The sequence below is a fragment of the Triplophysa dalaica genome, chromosome 5, assembly GCF_015846415.1.
Source record: "Triplophysa dalaica isolate WHDGS20190420 chromosome 5, ASM1584641v1, whole genome shotgun sequence".
In the NCBI taxonomy this organism is placed as follows: domain Eukaryota; kingdom Metazoa; phylum Chordata; class Actinopteri; order Cypriniformes; family Nemacheilidae; genus Triplophysa; species Triplophysa dalaica.
Genome location: NC_079546.1, coordinates 15,389,271 through 15,404,958, shown reverse-complemented (window position 1 = coordinate 15,404,958; position 15,688 = coordinate 15,389,271). Strand labels below are relative to the sequence as shown.

General features: G+C 41.0%; 7 non-coding genes across 7 annotated transcripts; all 7 read left to right on the top strand.

The window, feature by feature from the left end:
* The first annotated feature begins 6,509 nt into the window (after positions 1-6,509).
* trnav-aac (transfer RNA valine (anticodon AAC)) lies at positions 6,510-6,582 on the top strand. Its single transcript has one exon. It is a non-coding gene; the product is annotated as a tRNA-Val (tRNA).
* Positions 6,583-9,642: 3,060 nt separating this feature from the next.
* On the top strand, positions 9,643-9,715 carry trnav-aac (transfer RNA valine (anticodon AAC)). Its single transcript has one exon. It is a non-coding gene; the product is annotated as a tRNA-Val (tRNA).
* Positions 9,716-10,501: 786 nt separating this feature from the next.
* Positions 10,502-10,574, top strand: trnav-aac (transfer RNA valine (anticodon AAC)). Its single transcript has one exon. It is a non-coding gene; the product is annotated as a tRNA-Val (tRNA).
* A 966-nt stretch (positions 10,575-11,540) lies between these two features.
* On the top strand, positions 11,541-11,613 carry trnav-aac (transfer RNA valine (anticodon AAC)). Its single transcript has one exon. It is a non-coding gene; the product is annotated as a tRNA-Val (tRNA).
* Positions 11,614-13,132: 1,519 nt separating this feature from the next.
* trnav-aac (transfer RNA valine (anticodon AAC)) lies at positions 13,133-13,205 on the top strand. The gene has a single exon. It is a non-coding gene; the product is annotated as a tRNA-Val (tRNA).
* Positions 13,206-14,498: 1,293 nt separating this feature from the next.
* trnav-aac (transfer RNA valine (anticodon AAC)) lies at positions 14,499-14,571 on the top strand. The gene has a single exon. It is a non-coding gene; the product is annotated as a tRNA-Val (tRNA).
* Positions 14,572-14,763: 192 nt separating this feature from the next.
* Positions 14,764-14,836, top strand: trnav-aac (transfer RNA valine (anticodon AAC)). The gene has a single exon. It is a non-coding gene; the product is annotated as a tRNA-Val (tRNA).
* The last annotated feature ends 852 nt before the right edge of the window (positions 14,837-15,688 follow it).

Sequence of the window (15,688 nt, the reverse complement as noted above, 5' to 3'; positions counted from 1 at the left end):
GTAGACAAGGCTTAAGACTAGTCCCATACTGAAATGAATGTTCGAGATGTCTCACCTGAATAAACTTGACCTGGAACACCTTCAAATTTGTGACTGGCAAGTTTCTTGCCAAAGTCAGACAATGCTTGCGTGGTCTGTTTTAAACCAGCGCCAGGTTGACGACGTACGCAGGAATTGTCCACGTTTCTGTAGTGTAGTGGTTATCACGTTTGCTTCACACGCAAAAGGTCCTCGGTTCGAAACCGAGCAGAAACATAGTCTGCTTTAAGCCATAGAGAGTAATATAATGACAAGGTAACCAAACCTTTAAGCATTCAATGCACGGTTTCGTAGACAAGGTTTAAGACTAGTCCCAGACTAAGATGAGTGTTTGACATTTCTTAACTGAAAAATCTTGCCCTGAAACACCTTAAAATTTGTGACTGGCAACTTTATGCCAAATTCAGAGTTTCTGTAGTGTAGTGGTTATCACGTTCGCCTAACACGCGAAAGGTCGTCGGTTCGAAACCGAGCAGAAACATAGTCTGTTTTAAGCCATAGAGTGGAATATAATGACAAGGTAACCAAACCTTTAAGCATTCAATGCACAGTTTTTATAGACTGTCGAAATTCAGCCTCTATTATGTTACAAGCTATGTTCTTTTAGTGACTGTCGCATTCTCCTGACGTGAAAGGTCCCTAGTCGAAACCGAGCAGAAACATAGTCTGCTTTAAGCCATAGAGTGGAATATAACGATAAGGTAACCAAACCTTTAAGCATTCAATGCACGGTTTTGTAGACTGTCGAAATTCAGCCTCTATTATGTTACAAGCTATGTTCTTTTAGTGACTGTCGCATTCTCCTGACGTGAAAGGTCCCTAGTCGAAACCGAGCAGAAACATAGTCTGCTTTAAGCCATAGAGTGGAATATAACGATAAGGTAACCAAACCTTTAAGCATTCAATGCACGGTTTTGTAGACTGTCGAAATTCAGCCTCTATTATGTTACAAGCTATGTTCTTTTAGTGACTGTCGCATTCTCCTGACGTGAAAGGTCCCTAGTCGAAACCGAGCAGAAACATAGTCTGCTTTAAGCCATAGAGTGGAATATAATGACAAGGTAACCAAACCTTTAAGCATTCAATGCACGGTTTCGTAGACAAGGCTTAAGACTAGTCCCATACTAAGATGAATGTTCGAGATGTCTTACCTGAATAAACTTGACCTGGAATACCTTCAAATTTGTGACTGGCAAGTTTCTTGCCAAAGTCAGACAATACTTGCGTGGTCTGTTTTAAACCTGCGTACGTTGACGACGTACGCAGGAATTGTCCACGTTTCTGTAGTGTAGTGGTTATCACGTTCGCCTAACACGCGAAAGGTCCTCGCTTCGAAACCGAGCAGAAACATAGTCTGTTTTAAGCCATAGAGTGGAATATAACGATAAGGTAACCAAACCTTTAAGCATTCAATGCACGGTTTTGTAGACTGTCGAAATTCAGCCTCTATTATGTTACAAGCTATGTTCTTTTAGTGACTGTCGCATTCTCCTGACGTGAAAGGTCCCTAGTCGAAACCGAGCAGAAACATAGTCTGCTTTAAGCCATAGAGTGGAATATAACGATAAGGTAACCAAACCTTTAAGCATTCAATGCACGGTTTTGTAGACTGTCGAAATTCAGCCTCTATTATGTTACAAGCTATGTTCTTTTAGTGACTGTCGCATTCTCCTGACGTGAAAGGTCCCTAGTCGAAACCGAGCAGAAACATAGTCTGCTTTAAGCCATAGAGTGGAATATAATGACAAGGTAACCAAACCTTTAAGCATTCAATGCACGGTTTCGTAGACAAGGCTTAAGACTAGTCCCATACTAAGATGAATGTTCGAGATGTCTTACCTGAATAAACTTGACCTGGAATACCTTCAAATTTGTGACTGGCAAGTTTCTTGCCAAAGTCAGACAATACTTGCGTGGTCTGTTTTAAACCTGCGCCAGGTTGACGACGTACGCAGGAATTGTCCACGTTTCTGTAGTGTAGTGGTTATCACGTTCGCCTAACACGCGAAAGGTCCTCGCTTCGAAACCGAGCAGAAACATAGTCAGTTTTAAGCCATAGAGTGGAATATAATGACAAGGTAACCAAACCTTTAAGCATTCAATGCACGGTTTTGTAGACTGTCGAAATTCAGCCTCTATTATGTCACGTATAATGTTCTTTTAGTGACAGTCGCATTCTCCTGACGTGAAAGGTCCCTAGTCGAAACCGAGCAGAAACATAGTCTGCTTTAAGCCATAGAGTGGAATATAACGACAAGGTAACCAAACCTTTAAGCATTCAATGCACTGTTTTGTAGACAAGGCTTAAGACTAGTCCCAGACTAAGATGAGTGTTTGAGATTTCTTAACTGAAATATCTTGCCCTGAAACACCTTAAAATTTGTGACTGGCAAATTCATGCCAAATTCAGAGTTTTTGTAGTGTAGTGGTTATCACGTTCGCCTAACACGCGAAAGGTCCTCGGTTCGAAACCGAGCAGAAACATAGTCTGTTTTAAGCCATAGAGTGGAATATAATGACAAGGTAACAAAACCTTTAAGCATTCAATGCACAGTTTTTATAGACTGTCGAAATTCAGCCTCTATTATGTTACAAGCTATGTTCTTTTAGTGACTGTCGCATTCTCCTGACGTGAAAGGTCCCTAGTCGAAACCGAGCAGAAACATAGTCTGCTTTAAGCCATAGAGTGGAATATAACGATAAGGTAACCAAACCTTTAAGCATTCAATGCACGGTTTTGTAGACTGTCGAAATTCAGCCTCTATTATGTTACAAGCTATGTTCTTTTAGTGACTGTCGCATTCTCCTGACGTGAAAGGTCCCTAGTCGAAACCGAGCAGAAACATAGTCTGCTTTAAGCCATAGAGTGGAATATAACGATAAGGTAACCAAACCTTTAAGCATTCAATGCACGGTTTTGTAGACTGTCGAAATTCAGCCTCTATTATGTTACAAGCTATGTTCTTTTAGTGACTGTCGCATTCTCCTGACGTGAAAGGTCCCTAGTCGAAACCGAGCAGAAACATAGTCTGCTTTAAGCCATAGAGTGGAATATAATGACAAGGTAACCAAACCTTTAAGCATTCAATGCACGGTTTCGTAGACAAGGCTTAAGACTAGTCCCATACTAAGATGAATGTTCGAGATGTCTTACCTGAATAAACTTGACCTGGAATACCTTCAAATTTGTGACTGGCAAGTTTCTTGCCAAAGTCAGACAATACTTGCGTGGTCTGTTTTAAACCAGCGCCAGGTTGACGACGTACGCAGGAATTGTCCACGTTTCTGTAGTGTAGTGGTTATCACGTTCGCCTAACACGCGAAAGGTCCTCGCTTCGAAACCGAGCAGAAACATAGTCTGTTTTAAGCCATAGAGTGGAATATAATGACAAGGTAACCAAACCTTTAAGCATTCAATGCACGGTTTTGTAGACTGTCGAAATTCAGCCTCTATTATGTCACGTATAATGTTCTTTTAGTGACAGTCGCATTCTCCTGACGTGAAAGGTCCCTAGTCGAAACCGAGCAGAAACATAGTCTGCTTTAAGCCATAGAGTGGAATATAACGACAAGGTAACCAAACCTTAAGCATTCAATGCACTGTTTTGTAGACAAGGCTTAAGACTAGTCCCATACTGAAATGAATGTTCGAGATGTCTCACCTGAATAAACTTGACCTGGAACACCTTCAAATTTGTGACTGGCAAGTTTCTTGCCAAAGTCAGACAATGCTTGCGTGGTCTGTTTTAAACCAGCGCCAGGTTGACGACGTACACAGGAATTGTCCACGTTTCTGTAGTGTAGTGGTTATCACGTTTGCTTCACACGCAAAAGGTCCTCGGTTCGAAACCGAGCAGAAACATAGTCTGTTTTAAGCCATAGAGTGGAATATAATGACAAGGTAACCAAACCTTTAAGCATTCAATGCACGGTTTTGTAGACAAGGCTTAAGACTAGTCCCAGACTAAGATGATTGTTTGAGATTTCTTAACTGAAAAATCTTGCCCTGAAACACCTTAAAATTTGTTACTGGCAAATTTATGCGAAATTCAGAGTTTCTGTAGTGTAGTGGTTATCACGTTCGCCTAACACGCGAAAGGTCGTTGGTTCGAAACCGAGCAGAAACATAGTCTGATTTAAGCCATAGAGTGGAATATAATGACAAGGTAACCAAACCTTTAAGCATTCAATGCACGGTTTTGTAGACTGTCGAAATTCAGCCTCTATAATGTTACGTACTATGTTCTTTTAGTGACTGTCGCATTCTCCTGACGTGAAAGGTCCCTAGTCGAAACCGAGCAGAAACATAGTCTGCTTTAAGCCATAGAGAGGAATATAATGACAAGGTAACCAAACCTTTAAGCATTCAATGCACGGTTTCGTAGACAAGGCTTAAGACTAGTCCCAGACTAAGATGAGTGTTTGAGATTTCTTAACTGAAAAATCTTGCCCTGAAACACCTTAAAATTTGTGACTGGCAAGTTTCTTGCCAAAGTCAGACAATGCTTGCGTGGTCTGTTTTAAACCAGCGACAGGTTGACGACGTACGCAGGAATTGTCCACGTTTCTGTAGTGTAGCGGTTATCACGTTCGCCTAACACGCGAAAGGTCCTCGGTTCGAAACCGAGCAGAAACATAGTCTGCTTTAAGCCATAGAGAGTAATATAATGACAAGGTAACCAAACCTTTAAGCATTCAATGCACGGTTTCGTAGACAAGGTTTAAGACTAGTCCCAGACTAAGATGAGTGTTTGACATTTCTTAACTGAAAAATCTTGCCCTGAAACACCTTAAAATTTGTGACTGGCAACTTTATGCCAAATTCAGAGTTTCTGTAGTGTAGTGGTTATCACGTTCGCCTAACACGCGAAAGGTCGTCGGTTCGAAACCGAGCAGAAACATAGTCTGTTTTAAGCCATAGAGTGGAATATAATGACAAGGTAACCAAACCTTTAAGCATTCAATGCACAGTTTTTATAGACTGTCGAAGTTCAGCCTCTATTATGTTACAAGCTATGTTCTTTTAGTGACTGTCGCATTCTCCTGACGTGAAAGGTCCCTAGTCGAAACCGAGCAGAAACATAGTCTGCTTTAAGCCATAGAGTGGAATATAACGATAAGGTAACCAAACCTTTAAGCATTCAATGCACGGTTTTGTAGACTGTCGAAATTCAGCCTCTATTATGTTACAAGCTATGTTCTTTTAGTGACTGTCGCATTCTCCTGACGTGAAAGGTCCCTAGTCGAAACCGAGCAGAAACATAGTCTGCTTTAAGCCATAGAGTGGAATATAACGATAAGGTAACCAAACCTTTAAGCATTCAATGCACGGTTTTGTAGACTGTCGAAATTCAGCCTCTATTATGTTACAAGCTATGTTCTTTTAGTGACTGTCGCATTCTCCTGACGTGAAAGGTCCCTAGTCGAAACCGAGCAGAAACATAGTCTGCTTTAAGCCATAGAGTGGAATATAATGACAAGGTAACCAAACCTTTAAGCATTCAATGCACGGTTTCGTAGACAAGGCTTAAGACTAGTCCCATACTAAGATGAATGTTCGAGATGTCTTACCTGAATAAACTTGACCTGGAATACCTTCAAATTTGTGACTGGCAAGTTTCTTGCCAAAGTCAGACAATACTTGCGTGGTCTGTTTTAAACCTGCGTACGTTGACGACGTACGCAGGAATTGTCCACGTTTCTGTAGTGTAGTGGTTATCACGTTCGCCTAACACGCGAAAGGTCCTCGCTTCGAAACCGAGCAGAAACATAGTCTGTTTTAAGCCATAGAGTGGAATATAATGACAAGGTAACCAAACCTTTAAGCATTCAATGCACGGTTTTGTAGACTGTCGAAATTCAGCCTCTATTATGTCACGTACAATGTTCTTTTAGTGACAGTCGCATTCTCCTGACGTGAAAGGTCCCTAGTCGAAACCGAGCAGAAACATAGTCTGCTTTAAGCCATAGAGTGGAATATAACGACAAGGTAACCAAACCTTAAGCATTCAATGCATTGTTTTGTAGACAAGGCTTAAGACTAGTCCCATACTGAAATGAATGTTCGAGATGTCTCACCTGAATAAACTTGACCTGGAACACCTTCAAATTTGTGACTGGCAAGTTTCTTGCCAAAGTCAGACAATGCTTGCGTGGTCTGTTTTAAACCAGCGCCAGGTTGACGACGTACGCAGGAATTGTCCACGTTTCTGTAGTGTAGTGGTTATCACGTTTGCTTCACACGCAAAAGGTCCTCGGTTCGAAACCGAGCAGAAACATAGTCTGCTTTAAGCCATAGAGAGGAATATAATGACAAGGTAACCAAACCTTTAAGCATTCAATGCACGGTTTCGTAGACAAGGCTTAAGACTAGTCCCAGACTAAGATGAGTGTTTGAGATTTCTTAACTGAAAAATCTTGCCCTGAAACACCTTAAAATTTGTGACTGGCAAATTTATGCCAAATTCAGAGTTTCTGTAGTGTAGTGGTTATCACGTTCGCCTAACACGCGAAAGGTCCTCGGTTCAAAACCGAGCAGAAACATAGTCTGCTTTAAGCCATAGAGAGGAATATAATGACAAGGTAACCAAACCTTTAAGCATTCAATGCACAGTTTTTAAAGACTGTCGAAATTCAGCCTCTATTATGTTACAAGCTATGTTCTTTTAGTGACTGTCGCATTCTCCTGACGTGAAAGGTCCCTAGTCGAAACCGAGCAGAAACATAGTCTGCTTTAAGCCATAGAGTGGAATATAACGATAAGGTAACCAAACCTTTAAGCATTCAATGCACGGTTTTGTAGACTGTCGAAATTCAGCCTCTATTATGTTACAAGCTATGTTCTTTTAGTGACTGTCGCTTTCTCCTGACGTGAAAGGTCCCTAGTCGAAACCGAGCAGAAACATAGTCTGCTTTAAGCCATAGAGTGGAATATAACGATAAGGTAACCAAACCTTTAAGCATTCAATGCACGGTTTTGTAGACTGTCGAAATTCAGCCTCTATTATGTTACAAGCTATGTTCTTTTAGTGACTGTCGCATTCTCCTGACGTGAAAGGTCCCTAGTCGAAACCGAGCAGAAACATAGTCTGCTTTAAGCCATAGAGTGGAATATAATGACAAGGTAACCAAACCTTTAAGCATTCAATGCACGGTTTCGTAGACAAGGCTTAAGACTAGTCCCATACTAAGATGAATGTTCGAGATGTCTTACCTGAATAAACTTGACCTGGAATACCTTCAAATTTGTGACTGGCAAGTTTCTTGCCAAAGTCAGACAATACTTGCGTGGTCTGTTTTAAACCTGCGTACGTTGACGACGTACGCAGGAATTGTCCACGTTTCTGTAGTGTAGTGGTTATCACGTTCGCCTAACACGCTGTAGTGTCTGGATCAAGCCATTCAACCTCTCACTCCCTTTTGTCTAGGTATTAAGATAACATCTTCAAAGACCAAAGGAAACCTAGCTCCATGGGGTCTGGTTTTAGGTTGAACTCTCACAGAGAGTGTGATAACCATTTGGTTCCTCTGTTGGATATTTACGACTCATAGACTTCAAAGCGTAAGTAATTAAGTCTGTGTCTCATCTCTAACTTACCATCTGAGACCAAGCAGAGAAACTTCTCTGACAAATAGGAACTTATTTGATTTAAACTATTCTTCTCTGTAAATGTATCTAAATGTCTAGGTTGTGTGTTGTCGCTCGTGCTATTTTATATACTCTGTATTTGTTAGATATGCAAGTTTTGATTCAGGGTTCATTTGACGTATTCATACGTTCACAGTTCAATGCCTTGCATGTTTCATATGTAACTACACATCTTTGAATTCCCTATATGATGAGCTATGTTATAAAAAACATAGCACACATCATACTATGCCCATAACTAAGTTTAGGTATTAAACGCAAACTGACCAAACTGTCAGAGCTATGCAAATGAGGTGCCATGAGAAACAAAGGATCTTTCTTAGGCCCCCTTTTCACTTTCATGGCATTGGCCCGCAGACCATCTGGGGGCAGGGCAGGTATGCATTTAAAACACCATCACCGAACCATGTTTCAGTGGACTTTTGGAATCACAAAAGGAAAAGAAAGAGGACGAGAAGACACTCCAAGGGACTCCCCTCTGGGGAGTCCGTTTAGGCCATGGAACTTTGGACTCAGAACCCAAACTCAGCGTTTCAACAGGACTGCATTCTGAAACCATTCAAGATTTCCATCAACGCGCATACAGATATTGGTCCAACAACAATATTGCAAGTATCCGTTTCTAAATATAGATAAGCTGCGTTAAGATCGTGCCTCTTTGTTAAAGATGATTTTAATTGTTTTCAGACATGTTTTACCGGCCTCGCGGCCATGCCCTCTCACTTTCTCTCTCTCTCTCTCTGCGCATCCTAGCGCATTTGTGTTTCATGTATTTGTTTGTCTTCATTTTGTTTACCATGTAGAGTAGAGTTTAATAAAAACCCATAAAGGCATTTGTGATGGGTTCTCTTTGTTCACGCTCACAAACTTGGTCACTTAAACTGTGTTTCGATCTATGCTACCTCTGCTCTTATATTTTGTTTGGTAAAGTCACGTTACTTATGGTCATGAGATAACGTTAGTGTATAAATCATTAATGCATTTGCTGGACGAATACATATAGGATTTGTATCACTATACTGCTAATCAGAATTGTAAAATATGTATGTGTAATGACGATTATTATACATATTTGCCTTTGAGCTAAACAAATTCCTTGACTGAATTTGACGTTTTAACAACTCATTTCATATATGTTTGATCTTGATAGATCTGGTGGAGAATCTTATTTGATGAGTAAACTCATCCGTAATTTAACAAGCAGCTAAAAACGCTACAACGCGAAAGGTCCTCGCTTCGAAACCGAGCAGAAACATAGTCTGTTTTAAGCCATAGAGTGGAATATAATGACAAGGTAACCAAACCTTTAAGCATTCAATGCACGGTTTTGTAGACTGTCGAAATTCAGCCTCTATTATGTCACGTACAATGTTCTTTTAGTGACAGTCGCATTCTCCTGACGTGAAAGGTCCCTAGTCGAAACCGAGCAGAAACATAGTCTGCTTTAAGCCATAGAGTGGAATATAACGACAAGGTAACCAAACCTTAAGCATTCAATGCACTGTTTTGTAGACAAGGCTTAAGACTAGTCCCATACTGAAATGAATGTTCGAGATGTCTCACCTGAATAAACTTGACCTGGAACACCTTCAAATTTGTGACTGGCAAGTTTCTTGCAAAAGTCAGACAATGCTTGCGTGGTCTGTTTTAAACCAGCGCCAGGTTGACGACGTACGCAGGAATTGTCCACGTTTCTGTAGTGTAGTGTTTATCACGTTTGCTTCACACGCAAAAGGTCCTCGGTTCGAAACCGAGCAGAAACATAGTCTGCTTTAAGCCATAGAGAGGAATATAATGAGAAGGTAACCAAACCTTTAAGCATTCAATGCACGGTTTCGTAGACAAGGCTTAAGACTAGTCCCAGACTAAGATGAGTGTTTGAGATTTCTTAACTGAAAAATCTTGCCCTGAAACACCTTACAATTTGTGACTGGCAAATTTATGCCAAATTCAGAGTTTCTGTAGTGTAGTGGTTATCACGTTCGCCTAACACGCGAAAGGTCCTCGGTTCGAAACCGAGCAGAAACATAGTCTGTTTTAAGCCATAGAGTGGAATATAATGACAAGGTAACCAAACCTTTAAGCATTCAATGCCCAGTTTTGTAGACAAGGCTTAAGACTAGTCCCATACTAAGATGAATGTTCGAGATGTCTTACCTTAATAAACTTGACCTGGAACACCTTCAAATTTGTGACTAGCAAGTTTCTTGCCAAAGTCAGACAATGCTTGCGTGGTCTGTTTTAAACCCGCGCCAGGTTGACGACGTACGCAGGAATTGTCCACGTTTCTTTAGTTTAGTGGTTATCACGTTTGCTTTACACGCAAAAGGTCCTCGGTTCGAAACCGAGCAGAAACATAGATTGCTTTAAGCCATAGAGTGGAATATAATGACAAGGTAACCAAACCTTTAAGCATTCAATGCCAAGTTTTGTAGACAAGGCTTAAGACTAGTCCCAGACTAAGATGAGTGTTTGAGATTTCTTAACTGAAAAATCTTGCCCTGAAACACCTTAAAATTTGTGACTAGCAAATTTATGCCAAATTCAGAGCTTCTGTAGTGTAGTGGTTATCACGTTTGTTTCACACGCAAAAGGTCCTCGGTTCGAAACCGAATAGAATCATAGTCTGCTTTAAGCCATAGAGTGGAATATAATGACAAGGTAACCAAACCTTTAAGCATTCAATGCCCAGTTTTGTAGACAAGGCTTAAGACTAGTCCCATACTAAGATTAATGTTCGAGATGTCTTACCTGAATAAACTTGACCTGGAATACCTTCAAATTTGTGACTGGCAAGTTTATGTCAAATTCAGAGTTTCTGTAGTGTAGTGGTCATCACGTTCGCCTAACACGCGAAAGGTCCTCGGTTCGAAACCGAGCAGAAACATAGTCTGTTTTAAGCCATAGAGTGGAATATAATGACAAGGTAACCAAACCTTTAAGCATTCAATGCACGGTTTTGTAGACTGTCGAAATTCAGCCTCTATTATGTTACAAGCTATGTTCTTTTATTGACTGTCGCATTCTCCTGACGTGAAAGGTCCCTAGTCGAAACCGAGCAGAAACATCGCCTTCTTTAAGCCATATGGTTAAACGTAATTACAAGCTAAACAAAACTTTAAGCATTCAATGCCCAGTTTTGTAGACAAGGCTTAAGACTAGTCCCATACTAAGATGAATGTTCGAGATGTCTTACCTTAATAAACTTGACCTGGAACACCTTCAAATTTGTGACTAGCAAGTTTCTTGCCAAAGTCAGACAATGCTTGCGTGGTCTGTTTTAAACCCGCGCCAGGTTGACGACGTACGCAGGAATTGTCCACGTTTCTTTTGTTTAGTGGTTATCACGTTTGCTTTACACGCAAAAGGTCCTCGGTTCGAAACCGAGCAGAAACATAGATTGCTTTAAGCCATAGAGTGGAATATAATGACAAGGTAACCAAACCTTTAAGCATTCAATGCCCAGTTTTGTAGACAAGGCTTAAGACTAGTCCCAGACTAAGATGAGTGTTTGAGATTTCTTAACTGAAAAATCTTGCCCTGAAACACCTTAAAATTTGTGACTAGCAAATTTATGCCAAATTCAGAGCTTCTGTAGTGTAGTGGTTATCACGTTTGTTTCACACGCAAAAGGTCCGCGGTTCGAAACCGAATAGAATCATAGTCTGCTTTAAGCCATAGAGTGGAATATAATGACAAGGTAACCAAACCTTTAAGCATTCAATGCCCAGTTTTGTAGACAAGGCTTAAGACTAGTCCCATACTAAGATTAATGTTCGAGATGTCTTACCTGAATAAACTTGACCTGGAATACCTTCAAATTTGTGACTGGCAAGTTTATGTCAAATTCAGAGTTTCTGTAGTGTAGTGGTCATCACGTTCGCCTAACACGCGAAAGGTCCTCGGTTCGAAACCGAGCAGAAACATAGTCTGTTTTAAGCCATAGAGTGGAATATAATGACAAGGTAACCAAACCTTTAAGCATTCAATGCACGGTTTTGTAGACTGTCGAAATTCAGCCTCTATTATGTTACAAGCTATGTTCTTTTATTGACTGTCGCATTCTCCTGACGTGAAAGGTCCCTAGTCGAAACCGAGCAGAAACATCGCCTTCTTTAAGCCATATGGTTAAACGTAATTACAAGCTAAACAAAACTTTAAGCATTCAATGCCCAGTTTTGTAGACAAGGCTTAAGACTAGTCCCATACTAAGATGAATGTTCGAGATGTCTTACCTTAATAAACTTGACCTGGAACACCTTCAAATTTGTGACTAGCAAGTTTCTTGCCAAAGTCAGACAATGCTTGCGTGGTCTGTTTTAAACCCGCGCCAGGTTGACGACGTACGCAGGAATTGTCCACGTTTCTTTTGTTTAGTGGTTATCACGTTTGCTTTACACGCAAAAGGTCCTCGGTTCGAAACCGAGCAGAAACATAGATTGCTTTAAGCCATAGAGTGGAATATAATGACAAGGTAACCAAACCTTTAAGCATTCAATGCCCAGTTTTGTAGACAAGGCTTAAGACTAGTCCCAGACTAAGATGAGTGTTTGAGATTTCTTAACTGAAAAATCTTGCCCTGAAACACCTTAAAATTTGTGACTAGCAAATTTATGCCAAATTCAGAGCTTCTGTAGTGTAGTGGTTATCACGTTTGTTTCACACGCAAAAGGTCCGCGGTTCGAAACCGAACAGAATCATAGTCTGCTTTAAGCCATAGAGTGGAATATAATGACAAGGTAACCAAACCTTTAAGCATTCAATGCACGGTTTTGTAGACTGTCGAAATTCAGCCACTATTATGTTACAAGCTATGTTCTTTTAGTGACTGTCGCATTCTCCTGACGTGAAAGGTCCCTAGTCGAAACCGATTAGAAGCATCGCCTTCTTTAAGCCATATGGTTAAACGTAATTACAAGTTAAACAAAACTTTAAGCATTCAATGCACGGTTTCGTACACGAGGCTTAAGACTAGTCCCAGACGAAGATGAGTGTTTGAGATTTCCATTCCATTTTCTACCGCTTATCCGAACTACCTCGGGTCACGAGGAGCCTGTGCCTATCTCAGGAGTCATCGGGCATCAAGGCAGGATACACCCTGGATGGAGTGCCAACCCATCGCAGGGCACACACACTCACTCATTCACTCACGCACTCACACCCTACGGACAATTTTTCCAGAGATGCCAATCAACCTACCATGCATGTCTTTGGACCAGGGGAGGAAACCGGAGTACCCGGAGGAAACCCCCGAGGCACGGGGAGAACATGCAAACTCCACACACACAAGTCGGAAGCGGGAATCGAACCCCCAACCCTGGAGGTGTGAGGCGAACGTGCTAACCACTAAGCCACCGTGCCCCCCTGTTTGAGATTTCTTAACTGAAAAATCTTGCCCTGAAACACCTTCAAATTTGTGACTGGCAAATTTATGCGAAATTCAGAGTTTCTGTAGTGTAGTGGTTATCACGTTCGCCTAACACGCGAAAGGTCCTCGGTTCGAAACCGAGCAGAAACATAGTCTGTTTTAAGCCATAGAGTGGAATATAATGACAAGGTAACCAAACCTTTAAGCATTCAATGCACGGTTTTGTAGACTGTCGAAATTCAGCCTCTATTATGTCACGTACTATGTTCTTTTAGTGACTGTCGCATTCTCCTGACGTGAAAGGTCCCTAGTCGAAACCGAGCAGAAACATAGTCTGCTTTAAGCCATAGAGAGGAATATAATGACAAGGTAACCAAACCTTTAAGCATTCAATGCACGGTTTCGTAGACAAGGCTTAAGACTAGTCCCAGACTAAGATGAGTGTTTGAGATTTCTTAACTGAAAAATCTTGCCCTGAAACACCTTAAAATTTGTGACTGGCAAGTTTCTTGCCAAAGTCAGACAATGCTTGCGTGGTCTTTTTTAAACCAGCGACAGGTTGACGACGTACGCAGGAATTGTCCACGTTTATGTAGTGTAGCGGTTATCACGTTTGCTTCACACGCAAAGGTCCTCGGTTCGAAACCGAGCAGAAACATAGTCTGCTTTAAGCCATAGAGTGGAATATAACGACAAGGTAACCAAACCTTAAGCATTCAATGCACTGTTTTGTAGACAAGGCTTAAGACTAGTCCCATACTGAAATGAATGTTCGAGATGTCTCACCTGAATAAACTTGACCTGGAACACCTTCAAATTTGTGACTGGCAAGTTTCTTGCCAAAGTCAGACAATGCTTGCGTGGTCTGTTTTAAACCAGCGCCAGGTTGACGACGTACGCAGGAATTGTCCACGTTTCTGTAGTGTAGTGGTTATCACGTTTGCTTCACACGCAAAAGGTCCTCGGTTCGAAACCGAGCAGAAACATAGTCTGCTTTAAGCCATAGAGAGGAATAAAATGAGAAGGTAACCAAACCTTTAAGCATTCAATGCACGGTTTCGTAGACAAGGCTTAAGACTAGTCCCAGACTAAGATGAGTGTTTGAGATTTCTTAACTGAAAAATCTTGCCCTGAAACACCTTAAAATTTGTGACTGGCAAATTTATGCCAAATTCAGAGTTTTTGTAGTGTAGTGGTTATCACGTTCGCCTAACACGCGAAAGGTCCTCGGTTCGAAACCGAGCAGAAACATAGTCTGTTTTAAGCCATAGAGTGGAATATAATGACAAGGTAACCAAACCTTTAAGCATTCAATGCACGGTTTCGTAGACAAGGCTTAAGACTAGTCCCAGACTAAGATGAGTGTTTGAGATTTCTTAACTGAAAAATCTTGCTCTGAAACACCTTAAAATTTGTGACTGGCAAATTTATGCCAAATTCAGAGTTTCTGTAGTGTAGTGGTTATCACGTTCGCCTAACACGCGAAAGGTCCTCGGTTCGAAACCGAGCAGAAACATAGTCTGTTTTAAGCCATAGAGTGGAATATAATGACAAGGTAACCAAACCTTTAAGCATTCAATGCCCAGTTTTGTAGACAAGGCTTAAGACTAGTCCCATACTAATATTAATGTTCGAGATGTCTTACCTGAATAAACTTGACCTGGAATACCTTCAAATTTGTGACCGGCAAGTTTATGTCAAATTCAGAGTTTCTGTAGTGTAGTGGTCATCACGTTCGCCTAACACGCGAAAGGTCCTCGGTTCGAAACCGAGCAGAAACATAGTCTGTTTTAAGCCATAGAGTGGAATATAATGACAAGGTAACCAAACCTTTAAGCATTCAATGCACGGTTTTGTAGACTGTCGAAATTCAGCCTCTATTATGTTACAAGCTATGTTCTTTTATTGACTGTCGCATTCTCCTGACGTGAAAAGTCCCTAGTCGAAACCGAGCAGAAACATCGCCTTCTTTAAGCCATATGGTTAAACGTAATTACAAGCTAAACAAAACTTTAAGCATTCAATGCCCAGTTTTGTAGACAAGGCTTAAGACTAGTCCCAGACTAAGATGAGTGTTTGAGATTTCTTAACTGAAAAATCTTGCCCTGAAACAACTTAAAATTTGTGACTGGCAAATTTATGCTAAATTCAGATTTTTTGTAGTGTATTGGTTATCACGTTGGCCTAACACTCGAAAGGTCCTCGGTTCGAGACCGAGCAGAAACAGTTTTCAGGTTTTGGCGTCAAGCAGAGCAAATGCCATCGGTGTAAAACGTAGCTGCACTACGTATCGGCCTGATCGAAAGCTTTTTGGGATTGTCAAATTCAGCCTCTATTATGTCACATTGTATGTTCTTTTAGTGACTGTCGCATTCTCCTGACGTGAAAGGTCCCTAGTCGAAACCGAGCAGAAACATCGCCTTCTTTAAGCCATATGGTTAAACGTAATTACAAGCTAAACAAAACTTTAAGCATTCAATGCCCAGTTTTGTATACAAGGCTTAAGACTAGTCCCATACTAAGATGAATGTTCGAGATGTCTTACCTTAATAAACTTGACCTGGAACACCTTCAAATTTGTGACTAGCAAGTTTCTTGCCAAAGTCAGACAATGCTTGCGTGGTCTGTTTTAA